Source organism: Tursiops truncatus, chromosome 2 (genome assembly GCF_011762595.2).
Source record: "Tursiops truncatus isolate mTurTru1 chromosome 2, mTurTru1.mat.Y, whole genome shotgun sequence".
Classification (NCBI taxonomy): domain Eukaryota; kingdom Metazoa; phylum Chordata; class Mammalia; order Artiodactyla; family Delphinidae; genus Tursiops; species Tursiops truncatus.
This window is the reverse complement of record NC_047035.1, coordinates 112,020,123-112,046,427: the sequence shown is the minus strand read 5'-3', so window position 1 is coordinate 112,046,427 and position 26,305 is coordinate 112,020,123. Positions and strand designations below refer to the sequence as shown.

General features: G+C 55.3%; 1 long non-coding RNA gene across 1 annotated transcript; it reads right to left on the bottom strand.

The window, feature by feature from the left end:
- Positions 1 to 21,531: 21,531 nt before the first annotated feature.
- On the bottom strand, positions 21,532 to 25,628 carry LOC141277860 (uncharacterized). Its single transcript, XR_012329726.1, has 3 exons — positions 25,402 to 25,628; positions 24,906 to 24,998; positions 21,532 to 22,189 (listed from the first exon to the last, which is right to left on the bottom strand). It is a non-coding gene; the product is annotated as an uncharacterized lncRNA (long non-coding RNA).
- Positions 25,629 to 26,305: the final 677 nt, after the last annotated feature.

The window sequence follows — 26,305 nt, the reverse complement described above, 5'->3', positions numbered from 1 at the left end:
CTTGTAATTTACTCTTGTCTTCTGGACAAGATTGGACTTGATCCCAAATGTACTGTTTCTCTCAAAATCAAACTACCCAACCCTATGAGCTGACACATTTAACACCAGCTCATGACGGTCAGGTCCAGTCCCATAGTCACTCAGTGTCCCATGCCAATTTCAGGTGGTATCCAGACAGGAGTTCTCTGCAATGGGAATAATGGCCTTGCTCTGGAACCCCAGGGTTTCTGTCCTATAGCTCTTCTATGGGTGCTTGCCAGAGATTCCACCCAGCATCCCTGTCTGCCACAGAGACTTCTAGCACCATTAGACCTTCTAGGTCAGATGGACCTAGTGACAGGCAGCTCAAAAGACAGTCTGGATGCCCAGCAAAGCCCTGTCTTGATCTCAGAAGTTTACCTTGCTTTAATCACGTGCAACTTATAAGATCTAGTAGGATATTAAATTTTATTTTTGTTGCTTTTTTAAATTTATTTTTTTAATAAATAAGACATTAAAAGAGTTCCAAAATTAAAAGTATTAAAAGGGTATAAAAAGGTATACAGTAAACCGCCTCCCTTGTACCGTTAATTTCCTGTCCAGCAAAAAACCACTGTGTTTAGCTTCTTGTGAATTCTTCTAGAGACATATTATGCTTACGAAAGTAAATAGAAGCACGTGTGTGCGAGTGTGTGTGTGTGTATCTTCCCGTCTCCCACCGTTTATCAACACGATTGATAGCTTACAGTTCTGTCCCTGACTCGTTTAACTCAACAGTATATTCTAGCCCCCTTCACATAGCAGCACGTAAAGAGGTTCCTCACTGAATTCAGAACTGTCCAGGAGTCCATTCAGCGGACGCGCTACCATCAGTTTAACCATTCTCCTATCGATGGGCGTGTAGGTTGTTTCCAATCGTTTGGAATCACAGAGAGGACCACAGTGCGTAACTCCCTACACTTGGAGGTGCAGCTTCCTAGGAGGAGTGCATGTGTAACTTTAAGGGATATTTTCAAATGACTCCACTTGAGATTTGTATCAATTCACACTCCCACCGGTGACGTAGATGTGCGCTCATTTTTGTGCCCCGCCGTTCTCAGCGGGTGTTTGAATCTTTGCCAATCTGATCAGTAAAAAATGTTACTTTGAGGCACTTTAATTTGTAGGTTATTTAATTAAACTCTGGCGGTGTATACCTTGTGTCACTAGTCAGAGTTTAAGTTACTTGGGCTTTCACAGGCTCTGTATTTTATGCCCTGATACATAATCACAGAAATGAGACGGAGAGCGAGAACCAGGTCTAACTTGTTTGTGGCTCTCTCCCTGGTTCCAAGCACAGTGTGTGGCACCTAGTAGATGTTCAATAAATATTTATTGAGAGAATGAATGAACGAATGGATGGATCGAATGTGATGCTGGCCCCATCTGTCCAGCAGTTTGTAGATTAAAGAGTACTTTTCCCCCATTTTATCAATTCCATCCTCCCTAAAGTCTAGGGAGGGGGCACTAGAAAAGATGATGATAGCCTGCTCTGCACAAAGCCCTAAGAGCTAGCATCCATAGACCCTGCTAAAAGAACAAGGCCACGTTTCCAAGTTTCATTCCAAGGATTTTCCCGATGTCCTTTGCCTGATTGGACCAAGAGGTAGGCAACTGATGCAAAGGTATCTTATTTAAAGACTGGCCAGCAACCTATGATCTCTGAGAAATAGCTGGGAAAGCTGGGCTGGGCCAGTCAGGACTAGGGAGTGGACTCAGAGCTGAAAGGTCACGAGGTAAAATTTGAGTCACGGTGGCCGTTATGGGTCATAAAGAAGCCATGAGCTGTGAGGGAGGACTGGGGAAACTCTGAATGAACAAAGGAAGCTGGACAGCGGAGGGAAGGCCACAGATTGCCCAGGAGAAGTGAATTTCCTCATGTGGTCCTGGGAGACAAAAGGAGAGCTGTGTCCATTACTGATGGCTTTCCAGTTGAGTCTCATGATTCCTAGAAATGAATTTAGGATTCTATCCTTAGATTCCATGAGACCCCTGAGTGACCTGACAAGAAACGTTTCTTCACTTGAGGTGCCTGGATTGGGTCTCTGTTTCTTGCCATCAAAAGATCCCTAAGTGGCTCCCATTTTGCCAGTGTGGGATCTGAGGCTCTGAGCAGTGGAGTCCAAGTTCCCTGCCTGCCATGTCAGTGGGCTCAATGCCTTGCACACGGGGGTAGTCAGTTCATATTTGGCAATGGCATGACTGGTAGATTGACTTCTCAGTTGCTTGATTTAAAACAACAACAAATCTTAGCAGAATGCATTTTCCGGGACTTCCCTGGTGGCGCAGTGGTTAAGAATCCGCCTGCCAATGCAGGGGACACGGGTTCGAGCCTGGTCCGGGAAGATCCCAAATTCCACGGAGCAACTAAGCCCGTGCACCACAATTACTGCACCTGCGCTTTAGAGCCCACAAGCCACCAGTACTGAGCCCATGTGCCACAGCTACTGAAGCTTGCGTGCCCTAGAGCCCCTGCTAGGCAACAAGAGAAGCCGCCACAATGAGAAGCCCGCACACCGCAACGAAGAGTAGCCCCCGCTCACCGAACTAGAGAAAGCCCGCGTGCAGCTTTATTTTGAATTAATTAATTAATTAATTAATTTTTAAAAAATGCATTTTCCAAAGATGGTGGCAACAGTAACTGCCATCCCACACGCAACCTTGCCACTCCCCCATCAAGAGATGGAATCTAATTCGTCTCCCTTAAACCTGGACTGGCTTTGGTAACTCCCTTATGACCAATAGAATATGGCAGAAATGATACTGCATGACTTTCGAGGTTATGTCATAGGAAACCTGGAAGCTTTTGCTTGGTCTCTTGGAACACTGATGCTCGTGATGGCTGCCCCCCCTCAGAACCTAACCCTCAGGCTATGAGAAGCCCGGGCCACAGGGAGAGGCCGTGTGCAGGTGTTGTGATGATCAGCTCAGCTGACCCCAGACTTTGAGACATCCCAGCTCAGGCACTGGACCGGTGGGTGAAGAAGCTTCCAGCTGAGTGCAGCCCCCAGCAATTCAAGTCACTCTCAAGGATGTGAATCTTCCTGGCTGGGACCCCAGACATGATGGTGCAGAAACAAGCATGTCCCCTGTGCCCTGAGCAACTTCCTAAGCCCCAGAAGCTAGGAGCTTAATAATATTGGACTTTGCTTCACCCCACTAGGTTTGGGGGTCTTTTTTTTAATACAATAAGTAACTAAAATCGATGACTGGAACAGAATTTCTTTCCCCTAAAATCATGATTTCACTTCCTATTCATGTCCAGCTAAGGGTTAACAGATGCATTCTAAATCCAGTAGCTATTTCCTTAACTTGAGTCCATAAACAAAAGAAGAGCCCGTCCAAGACTGGGAGTGACTCTAAAAAGAAGGTTCCTTGACTATAAGGCCAGGAGAGCTTTGTTCCTTAAAACTGGTGAAAAGAGGTTTCCTGACACATGAGAAAATGACATCTGTTTCTTGGGCTAAACACACACACACACACACACACACACACACACACACTGTGGACTGCTTCCTGTGCAGACAACGTGGGCTCAGTTTTCCGGGAAACAGTTATCCAGTTAGGAAATTCTCCAGTCAAGAAACGTGGCCATTAGCTCAGGGGAGGGCACTCTGGCACAAAGGCTGGCAGGGGAGCCAACCCTTCCAGCCAACGTCCTCGTGAAGAGCTGACGCCACCAAGGAGCCCCCAATACCAATGTGTCCTCTTAAGTAAACGGCAAGCTTCTGGCCCGCACGGCGCTCTGCAAACTGTGAAGATCTCTCCAAATGCATAGCTGTGAGCCGGGAGACCAGCCTTTCAGGGAACAGACTGGGGAAGTGGGGGTCTGTGACATCCTGCGGAAAGCAGGTCTCCCTGGCAGGAGGCCGCGGCTGAGGGGAACGACCCACTCAGATCCCCCTCCCTGCGCTCAGCACTTCAGAGTTTGCACAAAGACCTGCCCTGCTTGCATTCATCGGAGCGTCCCTCCATCGAGAAAGACTCATGATTTCCATTTTATTCACGTGAACTTGAAGCTGAGAGGAGCTGAAGGCTCTTCTAAGGGTCACATAGCCATTAGGTGGGAGAACCAGGCTGAAACCTGGGTCCCCTTATTCTTTGTCGTGCAGCCTTTGCACTGAGCTCGTGGCCAGATTCCTCACATCTGCAGAGTATTTTACGGTTGGCAAACGCCCCCACAGGCAATGCAACCATGGAGCCGCAGGACCTGCATCGAATCTCCACTTTATAGACAAAGAACCTGCCGTAGAGTGAATTGCCCCAGTCCCGCTGCTAAACAAGTGGAACAGCCAGGCTCTGAGCCGGGTCTCATGGCTCCAAAGCCAGTGGTCCTTCCATGCCGCTGCTTCCCACCACAGAGCCGCATCAGTGAAACCCTTTCCCGTGTGTCTCCTTTCTGCCCCGGCTCCTGAAACACACATGAGCCTGGGCAGGGAGGTCATTGCCAGCAGCCTTTTAGCAGCGATGTTCCTGTGGTTCTTCAACATTTATTAAACAGCCACAGCATGTAAAGCGCTGTCTAGCCCGCAGTGACTGCCTCCGACTGATGTGGTATTGAAGGCAGCCGTGACTTGGACACCGAAGGGCCGGACACACCAGTGTCGGGCCTCCCACTGTGCCCGCTGCCCTTTCCCAGGGTCCAGGGGCGTCCACCCCCACCCCCGACATCAGAGGGGCTGGGAGCTGATCTCCTGCAAGCCCAGGTGCGGCCGTGGGGGAGCAGAAACCCTCGGGGCTGTGGCGTGATTAAACTCCGTGTTGTGAGAAAGTGACACTGTGATCTGATTCATACCAGTAAATATGTGATTTACATTTAATTCTGAGTAACCTTTCTGGGCTCGGCGAGGTGTGAAGGAATCTGATGGGGCCGGCTCCCTGGAGGGGGAGGCGATTCACATTCATTAAGACCTCCACATCAGCCAGCTGAAGGGGGACAGCGGCCCCGTCCGCCCTCCTCCCTCTCGCCCTCCAGGTCACAGCTGCAGGGAGGCCAGCAGTCATGCTGGGGTGGTGGGTGTAGGTAGCCTTGAGGACTGGAAGGTCCGGGAGAAACTGGGAGGGAAATAAACAGCAGGTCCACAGGCAGCACTGTCCAGGCTGACGGCACTCCAGACTGCTGCATTAGCTGTACTGATCTCTGGAGGGTGGAGACGGGTATTGATTGAGGGGGTGGCAGCTCTCAGGGGCCCCAGCCATCTCCTCTGTACATATCTACAAGGCACTGTTCAGCCGCCTCTGGTTCATACAGATCTGGGCGGAGAGAGAAACGCCCGGGAAGGAAGGCTGGGGTCTCGGGACCTCATCCCCCCAAAGGCAGCTGAGAGCAGGGGTGGTACTCCTGGCCCCCCAGGACACATGCTTGGGGGTTGATTACCTGGGCTTGGATCACTTGCAGGTACACGCGGCCTGCTGAGGATGGGAGGCAAAAGAAGTACCCTGAGGGAAAATGATGTGCTTCTCCTTTGGACAGAAGCCTAGACACTCCGAGACCCTGAGCTTCTCTGCCCTCTTCATGGGAATATCTGTAATGACGAATCAAAACCCTGAGAGCTGCTGTCTGCTGGATGCTTGTTGGGTCCCATGCACCATGCAAAGCCCTTGTTCATCCTTCCCATTGAGTCCTTACCACAGCCTCTGAAGGAGCCAGTGTTCTTACTTCCAGTCCGAGGATGAGAACCCGCACCGTGATTACGGTTCGGGATGGTGAGCCCTATGGGATAACGAACAGACCGGAGGGAGGCGGCAGCGGGTCATGGCCTGTTCTAGGGGACCCTTACCCTGCTGGAATGTGTACCTCTGGTCAGTCCCTCATTGGAGGTGTTTTTTATTTGCATGAGACCTGTTTTGCCAACAGCACTGGGCCTGATGCTTTGCCTCGTACCGTTCCGGGGCCCTTTGAGTGACTGGAGGGAAAGAGAATACGGCCTCTGCCCCCAGGGGTCTTTGCCCCCCCGGGGGACTGGTCCCACCCAGAAGCCCTTCAAGAAGAGAAGGTCTGGACACTCTGTGGGTGCAGGTTTGGGTGGAGAGCGAGGCCCCAGCGGCGACGGATGGAACTCTCTAGGTAAGGACGGCTCGGCCCTTTCATGGCCGCCAACTTGGGGCGGCCCGCTCTGTGAGCCAGGCCACCCACGTGGCCCAGGAGCTGCCTGAGGGTGGGGCTGCGGCCCTCGGGATCACACAGTGGCCCCAATGCTACAAGTGCTCAGGAAGGTCTTTGGGGGTAAGTGTTCCTCGGTTGTCTCACTGAAGTAAGTGGGGAGATGAAGGTGAGCTGGGGATTCCATCCTAGGTCTCCACCCGGGCGTTTGAGGTGCGTTCCTTCAGCACACTCATGCAGCCTGGGCTCAGGGCTCTGGGCCAGTCACTGGGGAGACGGCCACGAGAAAAGGGCACTGAACCATCTGGGCTGAAAAGGGTTGGAGGAAGCCAGTATGGAGGCTGTGAGAGGTGCCTGGCCCGGGACAGAACTGCGGAAGGTGGCAACTCCTGAAGAATTCCCTGGGGCGAGGGATAGCTGAACTGGGAGCTGAAAGTGGTCAGAGCACCCACCAGCCAGGCCAAGAGATGGGGAAGAGGGTCCCAGGTGTCCCAGGGGAGAAGTGGGTCATGAGAGAGCAAGAAACCCCCAGGGCGGGCAGTGTTTCTGTGTGGCAGGACAGGGGAGTGTGCACCTGTCCCAGGGCCCTGCAGGACATGTTAGGGGCTTTGAACTTATTCCTGAGGGTGACAGGGAGCTAGTGAAAGCTGTCAGGCAGAAGAGTGTTAGGATCCAGGAGGTTTTTTTGAAAGCTCACTCAAGCCGTGCTATGGGGAGGGAGGGAGACGGGTGAGGCAGCAGGAGCCGTCAGCCAGGGGAGGGACAGGGAGCCCCACCTGGGCTGGGGGAAGCAGACCGGCAGGGAAAGGGTCAGAAGCAATTGCTGATCCGGATGTAAACGGGGGACAGCATCCAGGATGGTGCTCTGGTTTCTGGCCTTTGCAATTGGGAGGAAGCGGTACTGATTCCTGGCCCAGACAGGAGAAGAAGAAGAGTTTTGGGAGGAAGGATGATGTGCTCCGATTTGGACCCGCTGAATTTGAAGCACCTGGTGAGATGTCTGGAGGGCAGCGGAATGCTGACCTGAGGGGCAGGAGAGAGGTCCAGGTGACAAAGATGTGGGAGTCATCAGCTCAGAGGTGGCAAGTGAAGATATGGGAGCACACGTGGGAGGGCAGCCGAGAACAGACCTCTAGCAACACCACGTGTCGGGGGGAGAGGATGCTGTGCCTGTGATCTGGATGGAGCTGCCAGAAGCGAGGGGTGGGGAAAGCAGGGAGACTGCGGCGTCCGGCAGCTAAGGCAAGAAAGCGTGTCAGGAAGAGGAAGCGGTGCGCAGCATCAGCTCCCGTCCACAGACCATGGGGGATGTGGAGCTAAAAGTGTCCACTGGATTTAGCAACAAAGAGGTCAGAGGTGGCCGTGAGAGGCCAGCCTCTGGGGCCTGGAGGGGCCAAAGCCAGACTGAGGGAGGTGGGAGGTGAGGAAGTGGGAAACGCTTGTGCAGACACCCCTGGTTAAGAAGTTTGTCTGTGAAAGAAAGGCCAGGGTGGGGCAATAGTTGGAAGGGGCCAGCAGGTCAAGAAAAGGATGTTTTCAAGACAGAAGAGGCTCTTGGCCGGGTGCCAGGAGCGAGGTTGAGGATGCAGCAGATAAGGGGCTGATGGGTTGAACGGGTGTCTGAGGAGGTGCAGGTCCAGGCTGGGCAGAAGCGCTGTGGTGGAGGCAGGGAGAAGGGAAGAAGGATGGGCGTGGATACCCACCCATCTGCAGGTTTGGCGGTGAGGACACGAGGCGTGGGTACCGCTGTGCGGGGATGCGGAGTCTGGGGACCCCATGCCATCGGCACAGCCCTGGTCCTTGGTCCCCTTTCTCAGTGCACCCTCGCTGTCCTCCTCCACCCTTCCACCCTCCCCACAACCTGCTCACTGCCCCCAATTCAGGGAGGGGAGGGAACGTGAAAGGGCAGTCACCTCGTGGCCTTGGCCATCTTCTGTGCGGGTAAGACCAGCAGACACGGGGTGGGGCAGCAAGGAAGGCTCCGAGGGGGCCGTGGCCCCAGATGAAGTGGTGGGAACTGAGCTGGAGGCTGTGGGAGGGGAGTTGGGTGAGCCGAGGGCCCAGGAAGCAGCAGGGATGCCCGGTGTGTGTGTGTGTGTGCACGCGCGCACGCATGTGCACGCAAACTTGGGTAGGCTGGGGGAAAGCAGTTTTGCTGCAGGGGTTTGAAAAAAAGCACAAAAGCCCAGAAAAAGGAATTTCTCCCCAGGCCCATGAGGCCCAGGCTCTGAGATGGAGCCAGGCTCCTCTGCAGGGAACCTTCAGGGAGGGAGTGAGTAATTAGGGATGATAATAGCAAGACGGGCTGGTTTTTAATCTGTGCTTGACATCTGCCATGTAAAATGTCACGGAATGACTGTGTGGCAGAACGAGTACCCAGATGGGTGTCGTCCTGGGCTGGCCTGTCACACCCTCCCCCTGCCCCCTCCCTTCTGCATTGTCCAGAACGAGGCCTCTCTCCTCCCACAGATGCCACCAAGACACGGGGCCCAGTGGGACAAAACAACCCCCGTGTGCAGGGGGCAGGGCCTGACCCGGGTCAGCTGAGTGGAGTCTGGGATGAAGCTGCCCTTCTGGCTGTAGCTGTTTTCTGTGTTCACCTCCCAAGGCTGCCCAGGGGCCAGGTCCCCAAGTCCCGTTGCCTTCTCTAGGAAAGAGTGGCTGTGATTCGTGTTTATTTCAGTCTTCTTCCTTTCCCAGCATATGCCAGGGAGACGGGGCTGAGGTTTGGGGAAGGGAAGAAAGGAGAGCCTCATTTAGTCTTCTTGAAAGTTCTACTGTCTTAAAGACTTTGGCAGGGGGATGGGGGGGCTGTTGGCCGGCATCCAGAAAGACGGAGGCAGGGCCATGGGAGAAGGTCATGCAGGGTATACACTGCTCAAAGGCACCCCGGCAGGAGGGGGGCCACGGTGTAGGGAGGTTAAGTGGGGCCTGAAACCCACCCTGCGTCCACTAGCCAGGCCTGAAGCCCTGTGTGGGCTGTGTCTGCAGAAAGAGGGCGCCCTTTTTCAGTTCACGCAAACGCACTGTGTAGCTAGCTGAGTGCCCCAGAGAAGCTTTAGGGCCCCGATCCCCAGCCAGAGTGACCTCCACGGACGGAGGTGTGATAAGAACCTTCTGGCAATCTGGATCAGCTGCTCCAGTGGCCCAGAGGAGAGTTGGGAATTGGAGGATTTTCATTTCGCAGGTTCCTTGGAAGGGCAGGTGGTGGGAGGCGTGTAGAGTCTGGGTGAGGCAGGCATGGACTCGGGGAGGGTCCAGGAGGACAGGTTCATGCTTCCAGGAAGGAAGGGGTGAGCAGGTGGCGGCACTGGCTGAGGAGCCCCAGGTTTGTCTACAAGCCCAGCTCTGCCACTGCTCTCCTGGGAGGCTCTCGGCAAATCACTCTCTGCCCCTGTGCCTCAGTTTCCCCATCTGACAAATTCAGAGGGAGGGAGGAGGTAGACCAAAGCGATGACTTGGATTTGGCGACACAAGAGACAGAGTTCTGGCTCTGCCACCCACCCATGGGGTCCGTGACTCCAGCCAGGTCACTGGACACGTCTGAACTTCATTTCTCAACAGAAGGCCACTTGTCCTCAGCCTCTTGGCCAGCCACCCAGGCCTGGGCTTGGGTTCCTATTGCCCTCCCTCTCTCCCACCCACCCAGCCACCTCTCCTTCCTGGTGGGGAATAAACCAGAATAGGACCCGTCTCTCCTTTAGGGGGGAATGGGCTCCGTTTCCATCAGCCCCCGGGGAGAAAGAGGAAGAGGAAAATTACAGTATCAGCATGGAGACTACAATTGGAGGTGTCTGATTCACCAGGGAGGGTGACTCGTTTCTCTTTTTTTATTTTTAGTTGCTATTATCTTGGCAAGGAGGCCTGTGCCCATTAACCTGTATGGCCAGAGCGGAGACTCTGAGAAACTGGCTGGTGAATAAACCTGCCCCTCCTGTGTCCCTTCCACTCCCATCGCTTGTTTATAGCCTTCCTTCCCTCTGGTGAATTAATTAACTTGTACTCAGGGCCTCGGACACTTGCTGTTGTGTTTCGTTGGTGTCCCTTTGAGGCCAGAGTGTGGAAGGACCGGAATGGGCGGGACGGTGGGGCTTCTGGCCACAGCCCAGCCCGGCCCAACCTCCCTGACTCCAGCTCTGAGACCTTCCGCAAACCATCCCTGTCCCCAGGGAGTAAGACTGAGGGAGTCTCTGGTACCCAAGCTTCACTCCTTAGAGGCTTGAGCGGTTTGGGGTTTTAAAAGCCACTCAATCTATCCCCATTTGCAGAGTTTGAGAATAGACTAAGGAAAAAAAAAAGTCTACGATACATCCCTTTCCCTCAGCAGGGAAGCAAGGGCCCAGGACACAAGACTTCAAAATTCTCTGGGCCCAGAGCAGTACCCGGCTGAGGATGGGGGCAGGGAGGGGAGATTCTGGTGGGTGGTGCAGAGAATGGAAGGCACCCCTCCAGGGGCCCCGGGCACTGGTCGCACGGGAGAGGCTGCTCTTCGGACACGTCTCTTGTTGGAGGGGGACATCGTGCTTCTTTCTCCCCACAGCAATGCGGACTCCTAGAGGAGGGGGGTTGGGAAGGGCTAGGCTCGGATTCCACCCAAGAATTCCAGCAGCATCTACTCCTCAGGCCATGCTGTGCCACTGCTCAGGATAGAGGTCGGCCTCCATCCTGCTCCGGGTCTCCATCCTGCACCCCGAAGGTGACCTCTCAGAGCGGGCTTGAGGTCCAGCCCTCTGTGCCAGCTGGGGACTGGGGTCAGGCATCTGCCCTCTTCCAGCACCTTGAACGACCTTGCTGAGTATCAATGATTAGTCCTCATCAGCATTGGTGATATTATGAAAATCACTACAATTAAAGTGGGCGGGTTGGCTTTGCTCTGTGCTGCAGCTTCTGGAAAGGGCTAAGAGGGAAATTCCCCACCCTCTGGCCCCCAAACCCCACCCCAGTCCACCGCCTTGGGATCTTCCCTGGGCTGGGAGAGGGCTTCACATCCCAGACCCTGCTCTCTCCAGTTCTCCTGGCTCTCCTCGGCCCCCAGGGCTGAGGCCAAGTTCTCTGGGCACAGTTGTGGGCCTAAAATTACCTCCTGATGCCTGCAATTTGCCATTTTCACCTTCCAAATAGAGTGCAACTGGCTAATTGCCATGACAATTAGGTAATTGCAGGTGCAATTAGCATCTCTCTAGCAAAGCAGAGGGAGGGAGACAGAGGGCGAGGGGAATCACGGAGAGGAAATGCAAGAGCATGCAAGGAAGACCAAGGGTTGTGAGAGAGAAGCCCGGGGCATGGGAAGAAAGAGAACAAAGTAAGTGGATGAGGAGAGGATGGATAGAGAGAGGAAAGGGGTGTGTGCCTAGAAAAATAAATCAGTAAGCCAAGAACCCCATCCTAGAAGAGCTGATGGCCAGGAAGTGAGGATGAGCCCTGAGCATGGCAGGAAGACAGAGGGAAGAACAATGAAAGCTGGCTGTGTCTGCTGGGCTTCCTGGGGAAGCTGAGGATGGGCGAAGGACCGGGGTCTCCACACGCAGACAAAGGGAGATGGGCGTCCTAGCAGTGTTCCAGCACAAGCAAAGGTCCTGAAGTGAGAGAGCTGGAGTCTGGGAACTGTGAGAGGCTAGATGCAGTGCTGTCCAATAGATTCTGCCATGATGGAAATACTCTATATCTGCACCATCAATGCGGTAGCCACCAGCCACACGTGGCTGACGAGGACCTGAGATGTGGCCAGCTCAACTGTGGAGCTGCCTTTTCATTTTATTTAACTTTAGGTTAAAATGAAAATAGCCACAAGGACAGCACAGACTGTTAGAGGAGTGAGGGTGAGGCTTGGATGCCAGGATAAGGCCCCCATAGAAACTGCCCTTCGCCCAGCCTGAGAGACCAGGAAGGTGGTACCAGGTACTGGGGTACCTGGGGAGGATGCAGCAGGAGCTGAAAAGAATGGGCAAGTCCCCGTGTTTGGATGTGGACTTATTCAGTTTGCGTGCAGGCGGGCCACCAGGAGGAGATGTTTAGTGGACCATTGGAAGTTTGGGATTGAAACCCCTACCTCTGTCCCCACCACATCCCCATACCCTCAGCTCTGCACGGGTATCTCCCGGTGTCCTATTTCATGAAAGCTCCATGATCTGAGAGGAAGAGAAGGCAAGGGCGTTCCCCCTGCCCTCCAGCTCCATATTCCCCAGGCTCAAACCCAACCCAGGACCCCCATCCAGTTTTACAGCAAAACAAGCTTTCAGAGAGGTAATGTGCATTAACAGGGCGACCATACTCACACTCACATGCATTCACACCCAAACGCACAAGTACACACAGGGTTACACGGTCACACTTGGACATGCTCCACACACGCGCGCACACACACACACACACACACACACACACACACTCACACGGAGTGCTTTGGGTGCCTATTCCTAGTGGTTTCGGGGCCACAGACAGAGGGGCTTGGAGGTGTCTGCCCTGTGCAATGGGTAAGGGTCACCATCAGGACCAGTGAGTCAAAAAGGACACAGTCTGCGGACCAGAGCAGATGCCGAGCTCAGAGTCCCGCTGTAGGGCTGCATTCTCAACCCCGTGGTCACTGGGCCCTTTGCACTTCCATGCGTCGGTGGGGGATGGGGAGTGGGGTGGACTCAGGGCAGGACTGCGCCCTGGCTGGGCCTGTGAATGCCAGGCTGCCTCTGGAGAGGGACGCGAGCCCTACTGAGCGTGGCACGCCGCGCCTTGCCCTTGCCTCCCATCTCACGACCCTCACCCCGCTCGCCCCTCAGCTCCGCCTGCTGGCTGTGCTCCCACTTCCACCTCTGCGACTTCCTTCCTCCCGGCCTTCCCAGCCTCCCTCCCCACGGTCTCCGGCCCCCTCTTCTCCTGTGCCAGAACCAGACATTCCAACCCACGTGGAACTCCCACCCAAGGACTGCCCCGCGGGACTTCCAGAACATTCTTTTCTTTGCTGATACTGGGGCCTGCCTGAGAAAGCCCTCAAGGCCAGGAGGTCTCTGGACTGCAGCAGCAGGATGAATGGGACCAGCCCCCAGGCTGCGAAAGGCGACAGCAAGCTTTCTAGGTGACGAAGGGTGAAGGCCCTTTGCACAGTCTGCACCTGAGGGGGCACGTGGGCATCCGTGTGTGGGGTGAGGGCACTGCAGTCTCCCTTTCAGCAGCATCTGGCCCCAGTGTGCAGTGCCCGGGGTGGCGTCCCCAGAACACCTCGGCTTTGGTTGGGCAGCGTTCGATTTTACTGGAAAGCAGAGCGCTCCGGCTCAAACAGGGTGTGACCACAGAGGTGCCCTCCATCCCTGGAATCCTGTAGTGGGGTGAGTCCTTTTCCTTGTTCTCCCCCAGCGCCTGATACAGGCCTGACACAAAGGGTTGGGTCAACCAGAGGGGGCCTGGAGACGGCCAGAGCCTGAGCCTCTGAGCTCCCGGGCCTGTCTGCCCGCCCTCCCATGGCTGGTGCCACTCAGGCCTGGACAGGCAGTGGGGAGGTACACACCCGAGACCCTGCACCAGGATGCACGGGGGGGAGGTAGCAGGTGGGCAGGAAGGACACGGCTTCAGCCCCAAACCCACCTGCCCCCGAGGCCAGGCAGTAGGATGCCCGCACCTCCCCAAACCTCATTCTCAGGCTGCACATCCTCATTTGGTGGTCACACACACGCACACGCACGTGCACACACACACACGCACATACACACACACAGGCCAAGGCAGCACTCTGCAATGATTTCAGCTTGACCTCCCCTGTATAAATGACAGGCACAAAGAGTAGAGCTGGGAACTGTCCTTCAGAACCCTGTTTGACTGCTGTATGTTATATATGAAAGGTGTAAAGAGAGTAAATCCTAAGAGCTCGCATTACAAGGAAAACATTTTTTCTTTCTTTTTTTTTTTACTTTAGATGATGGGATGTTCACTAAACTTACTTTGGCAATAATTCCATGATGTATGTAAGTCAAACAATTATGCTGTGTACCTTAAACTTAAAGCTTGTGTGTCAATTATATCTCAATAAAACTAGAAGGAGAAAAAAAAAAAAAAAAGAACCCTGTTTGGATTCTCCTAAGGAAAATCCATTTGTTGTTAGAGGTTGGGGTCAGGCACCCAGGGCTGAAGAAACAACAGTCTGTTTTAAAGAGAAAAGGAATTTGTTACAGAATTTCAGTTGGATCCCAAAATCAGTTTCTGTGGGAACCAGAGACCCAAACATGGAGGCTACACAGCCGGGACCGAATCTGAAGGCTACGCTGCAGGTCTGGCCACGGAGTCACCGCAGTCCCCTCAGCCAGCACACCTGATGTCACCCCTGAGCCCCGCCCACAGCTCCCCCTTGGAAAGGAGACCAGTCAGTTGGCATCTCTGCCAAACAGGGCCTCGCCGCACCTGCTTCTGCACATGCCTCACTTTAGATTTGCATCTTGTGTGGGAACACCTGTTGGGCTGAGCCGGGGCCCTGGCTGCACCCTGGCTGCAGAGGAGGCTGTAAAGCTAGTATGTTTCCCTGAGGAGGCAGGGACCCAAGAACCAGGTTCCTAGACGGGGGAGTTGCTGCTAACCCAAGATTGACAGACGGCCCAACACTCCGCCCGCCCAAGCCCTCTGCACAGGCCGCTCCCAAAACCTGCTCTACCAGCTGCTTCTCCAGCCCCTCGTGGAGGACCCAGTCCCGTTGCCACCCTTCACTCCTCCCCCCTGGTTACCCAGCCCCGTGTGATCTGCCCCAGGGGGCCCTCTGCCTTGGGGCAGGTTTCTAGGGCTTGTGGGAACAGGGGCGGGGAGGTCAGTAAACCACAGACTGTGACTTTCCGGTGACATTTTGCTCAGGCTGGGGCTGAGGTCGGCCTCGACACCTCAGATTCGGGAACACACGCCACCAAACAAGCTTCTCTAAGAAGGGCTCCGAGGGGAGGCACCTGAGCAGCAGAAGGGTCCGGGACAGAGCGAGGAGACCCTGCCGTGTGCTGAGCACCCAGGCGGTGGTACCTCACGCTTACCGAGCCCTTGCGACGTGCCAGGCGCTGTGCCGAGCTCTCAGCTCTTAAAAGCCACGCAGCAACTTTAAGAGTTAGGAGCTGCTATCCCAGGTGACAGATGAGGAAACCGGGGCAAAGAGGTAACTCACCTGGGGCCACCCAGCTGCTGAGTGGCAGAAGTAGGATTTGAATCCAGCCCGGCTCCAGAGCCCTCAATCACTTTGTTACATGGGCTCTCAGATTGTTCATCCTCTCCGCTCCTCTTACTTCTTCCTCTGAAAGGTGGGCCCCAAGGGGTCAACAGACGTGGTGTGGTGGAGAAACCCGCTCACGGTTGGTGATGTTAGGGTTTGCCACCCGCTCTGCTTTCTCTTGGCTGTGTGACCTTGGGCGGTTACTCAACATCTCTGAGCTTCAACCTCCTCCCCCACAATATGGGAAAATGAGGTCTATCTACAGCGAGTCTGTGGGAGCAGTAAGTGGTGGGTGTTTCGTGCCTGGGGCATGGCAAGAGCTCAGGAAATGTAGGACCAAGGGCACCCCAGCCTGAGCCCCTCAGATGGCTCCTGGGATAAGCGAACTTGGCAGTCCCCCACCCCGGTCAATACCTCAGAGAATCTTAGACCCCCAGAGGGGGTTGGGAGATGATGGAGTCCAACCTTCTCTTCCATGGAGCTGTCCTTGCCCAGCATTATGCATATCACCCCTCTCTGGGCCCCACTGAGACCAGCTCTGGCCTCTGTTCCCGTGTGCCCTGTGCTCCCTCCTGTCCTGAGGAAGCAGCCATGTGCCCTCTCCACCCCAGGCCTATGGTCTAAGGACCAGTGCTTCCTTTGAAGACAGGAAGATGGAAGCAGGCAATGCTTAGCCTCACCAGGAAAATGCCTCTCTCCTGTTGGAATCAAGAATGTTTAAAGGGGGCAGGGAGCACTTTGAATTCCCCTTGAGTCAGAGAAAATAATTCTCGCGAGAAGATTCTTACGCTGAGCGGGTAAGCGATTTTGCCCTTGGCTTTCCGTACTAAACCGTGGCGGCTACCTGGAGCCCTGTGTTGAGAATTCTGGGAGAATTCCTGACTTGGTGGGAAAGAACCCTGTGACGGATTAGTGTCGTCTGCCTTGGGTGCGGGCGAAAGACACCCATAGCCTGTATTTGTCATTCTGGATCTGAATGTCTGCCCGTGAGGCCCAGACCTGCTCGCTTCCCTCCCCTGTCCCCCCTTAGTCTGCTCTCCCCGAAAGTTCCCTAGGACGAGGGATCTGTCACTGTTCAAACAAAACTCTCCCATGGCCTTCAACCAGGGTATGGTTGTTTTGTTTCTTGTGCCTTTCCTCCTTTTCTCCTAAATGATGAGGGTCTAGAGCAGTGGATCTCAACCGGGGGCAATTTTGCCACCCAGGAGACATCTGGCAAGGTCAGGAGATGTTTTTGGTTGTCAAAATGCAGGAGGGTGGGGAGAGGGGGAGAGGGTCGGCGCTGTTGGCCTCCAGTCGGTGGAGGCCAGGGATGTCGTTAGGCATCCTACAACACACAGGACAGCTCCCACATCAAAGAATTATCTGGTCCAAGTTGTCAACAGTGCCAAGGCTGAGAAATCCAGGTCTGGAGGGCGCTCGGCTTTCTTGCCCCCATTAGGTTGATCTGTTGGGCTCCTACCCCAGCACCCCTAAACTTACAAGCGAGAATCAGCTGTTCCCTCCTTCTCACAGCCTCTCCCATCACTGACCCCACCTTACCCCTCGGCATGGCTCACAGATCCTTTCAGCATCTCCCTCCACCCGGCCTCAGCTCTCACCAAAGTGTTTCCACTTGCGATTCTCTGCACCACCCCCTTCTATTCGCATAGCAACTTCTATTCATCCTTTAAAACTCAGAGTAGACATCATCTCCTCCAGGAAGCCCTCCCTGCCTCAACCTCCAAGGGGACTACAGTAATGTAATCGGCCACTCCTCTGCACTACTTCTGTGTCTGGCAAAACTCTTTGCTGTTGTATCATCATCCTCCATTGCATTTTAAAATTTTTATTTAAATGACCACTTTCATCCTATGACCACGGACTTCTTGAAAGAAGGGACTGGGCTTTATTCATTTCCTTAATCCTAGCTGAGCCCAGTGCCTTGTACACTGTAAGAGCCCAGTAAAGGAGGCTGCTGGGCTGCATGTCCAGTCTTGCCTGGGTGTGACCCCAGGGCTGGCTGGCCCCTGTTGGATTTCCCATAGCAGAGTGGGTTCAGACCCAGCCTCTGCCCCCCACAGGCTGAGTGACCTCTGGCAAGATGCTTCATCTCCCTGTGTCTCAGCTCTGTCTGTAAAATGAGGATAATAATCAAACGTACCAATGGTTGTCGTGATGAATTCAATGAATACATGTAAAGTGTTTAGAGCGGGGCCTGTTACATAGTAGGGGCTCAAACAGAGTTAACGCCGATCATTAGATGACTACCCTATCCACGTCCTGTCATAACCCTGCCTTGGGTGCCCCCTCTGGTTGTCCCATTTCCTCCCAGACGTTTCTGTCTCAGAAGCATGACTGCCTTCCACCGTGGCTGCCACCTAGTTCCTGTCACGGATGTCTTCCCGAGCGTTCAAACATGCCAAATGCTCCAGGCTTCTAGGCTGTGCTGCCCGCCTTCTCTCCCCTTGGGTTCCCGCAGGCCCAGCTCTCCATGCCCCCATCTGACCCAAGCCCCCTCATCAGCCCCGAGGTGCCTAGCAGAGAGCCAAGCCTCTTCGACTCAATCGGGAAGTCCTTGCTGGCTGAATGAATGACTGATGGGACTTGTCAAGTGGGAGCCGAGGGCAGCAGGGGAGGGAAGAGACTACTGCAGGGGGAGGAGGGAAGGCAGGCCTCTGCAGAAGGCTCAGGGGCTGTTTCCAGGCTGGCTGATTGGTCTTGACAAGCAGGATGTAGGCTGAGCAGCCCCATGTCCTCTGCACTTTAAAAGGCCAGCGCCCCTCCTGGAATCTTTCCTTGGAGACCTGCTAAAATAATACATTTAGACCTGCCAAACCCAATCGCTTCCGTCTGTCAGGCTCCCTGCAAATAGCACTTCTTAGCAGAGCTCAGCGAAAATACGATTCCAAACAGCATGGGGGCAATCATACATCAATCGAAGAAAAACATTTTCCCCCTTCCCTTCCACCAGCCCCCGTAATTGCATTTTAAAACCGTTCCTGTGTTTCTGGGAGAGGCACCACGGTACCTGTTGCTTTTTAACTCGGAGCTGAGCGAGGCGCAAAATGAGGCTAAACACAGCAAAGTTATTTTGATTTATTTCCTAACGTTGGAATTTGGAGCTTGCGACAGGGACTCAGCCGCGAGAAGACGAGCTGATGAAAATGTATTTTTCCCTGTCGTTACTCTTTTAAATAGACGGCTGTTCTATTCTTCCTTTTTGCCACTTTGCTGTGCTAGACTGAGCTTTATGGCATCCCGGCGTGCCTGCGCTTTGCTTCTCAGTGTCAGAATGTCTGTCCCCATCCTCCGTGCTCTTCCTCCCGGTGCCCAGAGCTGCAAGACCCCAGAGAGAGTTCTGCCTTGGGGGTCAGCGCTGTCCCCTTCAGGGGCCAGTTGGAAAGTAGACCCCCTCCTGGGGGCGGAGGGGGATGTCCCCAAGGCCTCACTGGAAATGTCTGTAGCATCCTTTCCTCTCTGACTGGGAGACGGGGGTGGGGATGGTGAGTTATTGAGGAGACAGAGGAAGGAAAGGAGAGAGCAGGGGCGTTTGAAGATGAACATGGACGCTCGCCACCATTTGCCATTGGCCGAACCAAACTGGCCAGTGAGTTTAGGGTCAGGGAACCTTGGTCTTGACTCCTGACTTGACCACTTACCAGCTGGGAGACGGGTCTTGGGCCGGGCCCCACCTGCAGAGTAGGATTAAGCATAACCTGCCCCTCTGCCCTGTGAGATCCAGGCTTAGCGCCCAATAAATACCACGACCAGAAGGAGCTCAGAGCCCTCCTCCAAACCCCGGCCGACTCCTGGGTGCTAGCTGGGGGCCAGGGCCCAGGCCCTCCGCCTCTGGCTCCCCACGGCCACGGCTCCTCTTCTGACTGCACGGTGGACCTGGCCGCGGATGACGGGGGCGTCTGGGCGTTGTCCCAGCGCGTCTTGCCCTCTCACCGGCCGCCTCTCTCCCAGCCCTCACTGCTGGCTCGGACAGCTCCAGGACCCTCCCTCCTCCACCACGAGCAGCTTCTCCTGCCCTGAAGGGCTCCCCTCCTATTCCAGAGGCTCATCACACAGTTTTCTCAACAGAGATTGTTCTCTTCCCGAGAGGAATTTCAGGGCCAGCTGGAAAGCTGTTTTCCACTTTGAGGATGAAACGAATTAATTAGCAGATAGATACGCCCAGCCCGGGTCCCTGCCTTTGCAGGCCCCCTGAGCTCCTGACACCCCAGCAGTGGCTGGGGTCACCTCCGACCCCTCGATCCCTCGTGTGTCTCCCCTTGCTCTCCGCAGCCCAAGCCCACCGGGAGGCCGTTGCGGGGCACCTCAGGCCCCACATGCGCTAGAAAGCAAGGTCCACGCTGGAGGTCCACGTGGCTTCTTGAAGGCCGAAGCTGCAGTGCTTGGGGCCAGTCCAGCGCCGCCGCCTCCTATGGGTGCGACCTCGGGGGGGGCCCAGGGCACCCCCAGAGCTTCGGTTTCCTCGCTGGGCCAGCGTCCACGTTGAGTGTGACACCAGCGCCTGCCTAACGGGCATCTCTGCTCTTCTCACAAGGCAAAGCTGGCCCTTCTGTCGGCCCCGACATTTCCCAGCCTGTGTCACCGGTGGAGAGGGCATGCCGTGTCCCTTTGCGGATGGGGACAGTTGAGGCCTAATTGGTACCAGATCCCTCAGACGCTGGACAGAAGATCCCGGCATGTCTCCCGCACGTCCCTGTGGAGAACCAGGTGGCTGTGCGCCTGACGGGAGCCGTTTGCCAGCGCGGTCTCAAGGACAGGCCCAGCGGGTTGCCACGGAGACGCTGTTGTTAACAGAGCTAATGGCAGCTCTGCGCGGCTGGCAGCACAGATTACAGGACCCCAGAGCTCCTGCCGCCAGTGGTCCACTGCTGCAGGACAAGTTGCTGCCCCCCACCCTCTGCCCTCCACACCCCAGGAGGGCCCCGAACAATATCTTGCCCCAGCTGCCTGCGTCCTTGAAAACTATGTGAGCTTGGGCAAGCTTCCCATCCCCTTCCACACCTTAGCTCCCTGCCCATAAAGCGTGGATCCCTCGTAGAGGTGTGATGAGGGTTCAATAAAGTCATCTCTGTGCCCACACACAAAAAAAACTCAGTGAATGTAAGCTAGGGCCATCTAGGCCTATTCCCTCTGAGGCCCAGAGAAGGCAAGAATTCAGGCAAGAACGACAGGGTCCTGGCCGTCGCTTGGGTCTCCTTCTCTCTGTACCGTGTATTTCAAACAAACCTTAGCTTGTGCTGTTGCCACCCCACTGAAGCGCCCTCCCCGCTCTGGTCCCCAAATGATGTCCTGACCCCAAAGCCAGGTTCCTAGCCTCCAGGAAGCCGTCCACAGGCCCTCAGGCTCACACTGGCTCCTCCCCTCTCTGACTGCAAGGGCACCACATCGGAGGCCCCAGTTTCTCTCTGACTAGTAGTGCCCTTCTTTCCAGGTCTTGCCCAGCCTCTCATTGAGATCAGGGCTCTACCTGCCAGCATCCTGGCCAGACGGCTGACCCACCCTTCTTGGGTGGTCATGAGCTCACCCGACATAGGGGGACGGAAGCCTTCTGTAAACAAGCCAGGAGATGAAACTTACTAGGTCACAGATTCTGGCCCCAAGTGCCCCACCTGTGAAATGGAGGTGACACGGTAGCTGCTGGTTATGGGGACTTGCCCTATGCCAAGCCGTAGGCTCTCTTGTCTCATTCTAGCCTCACAACCTTATTTTTCAGGCAAGGAGACACAGGCTCAGGGCAGCTGAGTAACTTGCCCAACGTCACACAGCAAGTTGCAGAGCAGGGTCTTGTAGAACTCGGGCCTGCCTGGCCCACATCCAGGAGTCTCAGTGCCTTGGACGCACTAAGAAAGAGAAGCCAAGGGCATCAAAGGCCAGGAGCCACGAAGCAGGCCCAGAAGCCTCTGCCACAGTATGCCGGCCCTGGCTGGGACTCCTGACACTTGATGAGGCTGATTTTTTCCTAGAAGAGCAGGAGGCTGAGGGAGGCCCCTGAGAAAGGTGTGGGTAGCCGTTTCCAGCTACCTGTACTGGGGCAAGTCAGAGAGGACCAGATGTCCATAGCCCCCACTTCTAAAGGCTTCTGGAAAGTAGGGTGGCGGGTCCGGCCCCAGCAGAGCCTGGGTCTCTTGCCTCTGAGAGAAACTGTCCTGGTGAAGAGAGCAGCTCTGGAATTTGGAGGGGCATTTCTCTGCCCCTGCCCCACCCGGCTGCCCCTCCCTCACCCTCTTCCCTGCTCCTTGAGGACGGCAGGGGGAGCAGAGGAAGCCCTCGGGGGTATTCTCTGATTAGAGGCTGGTTCCAGCCAACCACGCCCCCGCCCCCGCCCAAGCCCCGAGAGGAAAGTGGCTTGGTCGGGGCCTCCGAGCAAGCCGGCTTCAGTGTGTTTTCCCCTCTGGGGAGCCCCGCAGGCTATGGAAACGATGAAGCTGCTCCCTCGTGACAACACGGCCCACCTTGCACCCTGGGTACCATGGTGCAGAGCCGGTGAGACCTCGGAGACCTTCTAAAACAGGGGAAACGTGAGGCCCAGAGAGGAAAGGTTGAGCATTAGATTACAGAGAGGACCAGCTGGGTCGGGGAGTGAGACCTGCACAGACCACAAGTGCGGCCAGCACGGGGAGGCGTGGATGGCTTAAATAAGCACCCAGCACTGGTGTCTGGGGCCAACAGCCTGGGCCCCAGGCAGGTGGGCAACTGTCCATTTGGTGTGGTTTTTGAGAGGTTTCAGGAATTTGATTTCAGTTTTCGAAAAGAGCTCAAGTGAAGCATGAATAGGGAACCGCGGAAGTATTGCAAGAAAATCCCCGCTGAGCTGCCACCTGACGCTCTGGTTCTGGTCCTGGCTGGCCCGCTCTCGCTGAGTGACTTGACGCCCTTGCAAGCTCCTCTGTCTCCTTTATCTGTCAAGTGCAGAAAATAATCCCATTGCATCAGCTTCCCAAGGGAACGACAGAAGATCCAGCACACGGAAACAATCAGACAATTAGAAGCCCCACGAACAGAAGAGGCTGTTACTGCTGATACACACACAAGGCAGGATGAGTCTGGTCTCAGAGAAAGGACCAGGATTTGTCCCCGCAAGAGAGGCCACACTGACAGCCAGCATTGACAGAGGACTGCCGGGCGCAGAGTGTGCCGAGAGGGTCACTTCACTCCATGGACTCTTTACGACCCTTCAAGATGGCTTTCCTTACATCCCTTTTCAGATGAACCATCCGGGACCCAGGGAGGTGACAGGACTTGCCGACGACCACCCAGCTGGTAGTGAGTGCAGGGACAGGAACTTCAACCAAGGCCCTTCTGCTTCTTGGGCCACAGCCCTATGTGATGCGAAGACTCCAGCGGGGAGGCATATATAATAGACGGAGAATGGGATCTGGGAGCTGAGGACCCACCTGGAGACCAGCCTTCGGGAGCTACCCAACCAGACGACTCGGAGTTCCCCAGCGGAAAGAGGGAAGCGTGGTCTTGGCATCTGCCCTGCCTCATGGGCTATTGTAAGTGTTAACTTACATCTTAAGCTTGCATCTAAAGCTGTGCATGGTAACCATAATGATTAGAATAAGGACCCGGCTGCCGAAGTCGTTTAGAGATGGTTGCAATGATTTCTCTGCCCAGGGGGGCTGCACCTTGGCCCGCCAGGGCACTGGGACCAAAGACCATGGTCAGGATCTCAGAGAGGCACGTGTCGGGTGAGTCTCACAGCCTTCATGGTCAGGAGCCCACACGCTCCCTTCCGCTGTGCCTGTGACCTGCTTCCACTCTCTCGGGGAACATGTGCGTGGCATTTACAGGACGGAGCTGTTGCACCTGGGGTGGCCTCTCACTCAGACCTTTCCTGAAGCCGTTCCAAGCCCTGCTTGCAGCAGCTGTCACCCAGGGCAGGGAGCGTAGCAGAGGCACTGGGTATGGGAGGAGACTGGAGAAGCAGCACGTGGTAGTGGCAGAGGGTGGCACTACCACTGAAAAGCCAGCCCGGGAGAAGGGGGAGCTTCTGCTTGCCTTAAAGGAATCCTGAAAGTGTTGACTTGAGCAGATGGGAGGGGCCACAGGGACTGAAACTGCAGGCAGGAGCAATGGCGGAAGCAAAGGTGGAGATGTGGGAGTGAGGCGAGAGGATGGAGGAACAAACTTGGCCTAAAGGGTCAAAGGGCAATGGCAGATCATGAAAGATGGATAGATCAAGGCTGAACTTAGGTTGGTCCTGGGAGGAAGTGAAGAGCCAGCTTCAGGCTCTCGGGCAGGTGAGGGGCGAAAGGAGGGGATCCGGCCGTCCTGCCGGAGACTGCTCTGTTACTGCGGCATAAGGGAGGCCTGGAGGGGAGGCAGAGGGGCCCCAGGGCTTATCTCCTCCGACAAGGACCAGGTGCTGGAGGCCACGGAGGCGGCCATGTGACCCCCAGAGCCCCACCTGGTGTGGCTTTCGTGGTCTGCCTTGCAGCAGAAGACAGAGCCAGCCACAGGAAGCTCCACCCAAGGTCATCCCCACAGTGACCCCAAGCAAAGGTGGCCTCAGCACAGAGAGCGGCACATGCAAATGAGCACGGAAAAAGTGACAAGGGCACCTGGGAGTAAGGCTTCCTTTCCCAGGCCCCTGGTGGGAGATAGGTGGCGGGAAGCCAGCAGTGGCTGGGGGTTAGTTTGAACACGGCCGAGTTCAGCCCCTTCATGTCATGCACGCAGAGAAGCAAAAGTTGTGTCTTCGGGGCCTGGATCCCACACACCAAGCCACCTGGGCAAGTTACCCCTCTCTGGACCCCAGTTTCCTCAAAACCTGTAGAGAGAGAGGGGAAGCCTCGGCGGTCCTCCTTATGCACTGGACGGACTTTCTGCTCTGACCCAGGAGACCTGACATTTCCACAGCGGAGTCATGAACTCACATGCCCGCAGGCCCCAGCAGGTGACGTAGGGCACACAGGACAGTGGGCGTGAGGCCACCTGATTTGGAGACCGAGCCTAACTGAGCCTGCTTCCTCTGACTCTAAAGCCCCGTGTGGGCCAAGCAGACAGAGCGCGGGCGTGTCCCAGCCCGGGGCCACTGGCAGAAGCCCCTGCTTCCACACTTGGGAGGTTCCGAGGGAAATCTGGTGGGCTTTGAGAAGGAAAAAGCCCTGGGCATACAGAACACTTTACCCTCGGCTTGCCTCCCCTGGAGCAAGCAGTGAGGGCGCTGGGCTTCTCCCCGCCTGCTGGGGCCTCCACCCCCGGCTGACTGTACCTTCCACTCTCCTCCACTCTGAGCCAGGCCACCTGCTTTCAAATTCCATACCTCTCAGTGCCTCAGCTTCCTCATCTGTGAAATGGGACCAACGAGCCTTTCTCCTTTAGGGTGGCCACAAGGAGAAAATAAGTTAATCCATGTAAAGCAGCCAGATGGTACCCAAATGGGACCTGTTGGCGTGGTAAGTTCGCAATTCTAATGCAGACAGGCCCCTGGGGAAAGCTCAGCCCTTAGCACCCTTCCTTCCCCCAGGGATCACTGCAGGTTAAGTCAGGTCTAAGTCAGTGGCAGCCAAGGATTGGGCCCAAATTAATATCATTTAGAGAGGAAGGAGGTGGGCCAGGAAGTGGTTTTGTGCTCCCCTAGGGCTGGCATCCTCTCGCCCGTGAGCTAACCTGATCACCGGCTTCTTCAGCAGGTCTGACTGGCCCAAGTCCACGCTGGCGCCTCCTGGACCAGGAGTGTGACCCTCTGGAAGCTCATACTCCCTAGGAAGCAGGCACATCGAAGTTTGGGAGGAGGCGGCGTATGGCAATAATCTATACAGATCTACCTGCCATCCAAGGCCTTCACGACTCGGAGATCCTGAAACAAGACATTACTGATCCCACTTCACAGATGAGAAAACTGAGATTCAGAATGGGGATGTGACTTGCCCAAGGTCACTCAGCAGAGGAGCTGGTCTAGGAGAACAGGTCACCCCAGACAACTTCCACCACACCTAAGGCTGAACAGCTCTGGGCACGGTTGCCTCATCTGCAGAACAGGCTTGCGGCATCCATCCTGTGCCAGGCCAAGGAGGTGGAGGAGGGCAGGGATTCTAGCCCACAGCTGGACCACACAGCCAACTGTCCCTTCCCAGGACTGCCAGGAAGACAGGAAATGGCTTACCCAAGCTTCTCACTCGTCCCTCCCTTCCAGCATCAGCTCCTCCTAGCCTGGCAGGGGCTGCTCTGAGCAGTCGCCAAAGCATCCCTTGAAGGCAGTGTCTGTGGCAGGGACCACGAGGCCCTGGTGGGCCAGACACCGAGGACAAATAACAGCACTTGGGAGGGCTGGGGACCCTCTGCTATGGCATTCTAAGAGTCTGAATCCTGTGGGTCAAGTCAGAGGAAGGATCTAAAGACACCCAGAGGATGACGGAACAGGCCTGGTGGGGAGCTGAGAGGAGTTGGTGTTCCCCAAAGGAGGAGGCCAGATGACATCACAAAGACCACAGGAACTGAACCGAAACTCCACCCTAGGTGGGCAAGGCCTGGGGGCTGGGTGGGAACCATCTCAGGCCTGGAGTCCAGACCCCAGGCCACGCCCCTTGACCCCATGACTCCACAAAGGGAGGACTGCAGCCTGGAGTTCCTACCCAGTGTGTCTCTGCCTTACCCTCAGCAACTCTGCCAAGAGCCCGTTTGATCCGTTAATAAGTGCAAGTATGTATATCTTTAGAATAGATGATACAGGCCTGCTGTAAAGTACCAAAAGGTACAGAAGGGGACTTCCCTGGTGGTGCCGTGGATAAGACTCCACGCCAGCAATGCAGGGGGCCCAGGTTCCTTCCCTAGTCAGGGAATTAGATCCCACATTCATGCTGCAACTAAGAGTTTGCATGCCACAACTAAGGAGCTGGCGAGCCGCAACTAAGGAGCCCACCTGCCACAACTAAGACCCAGAGCAACCAAATAATACATAAATAAATATTTTTAAAAAAAAGAATAGTTAAAAAGAAAACAAAGTACAGAAGCATGTACCATGAAAACCAAGTTCCTTCCCTCTCTGGCCCTCTCCACCAACTCCCCTC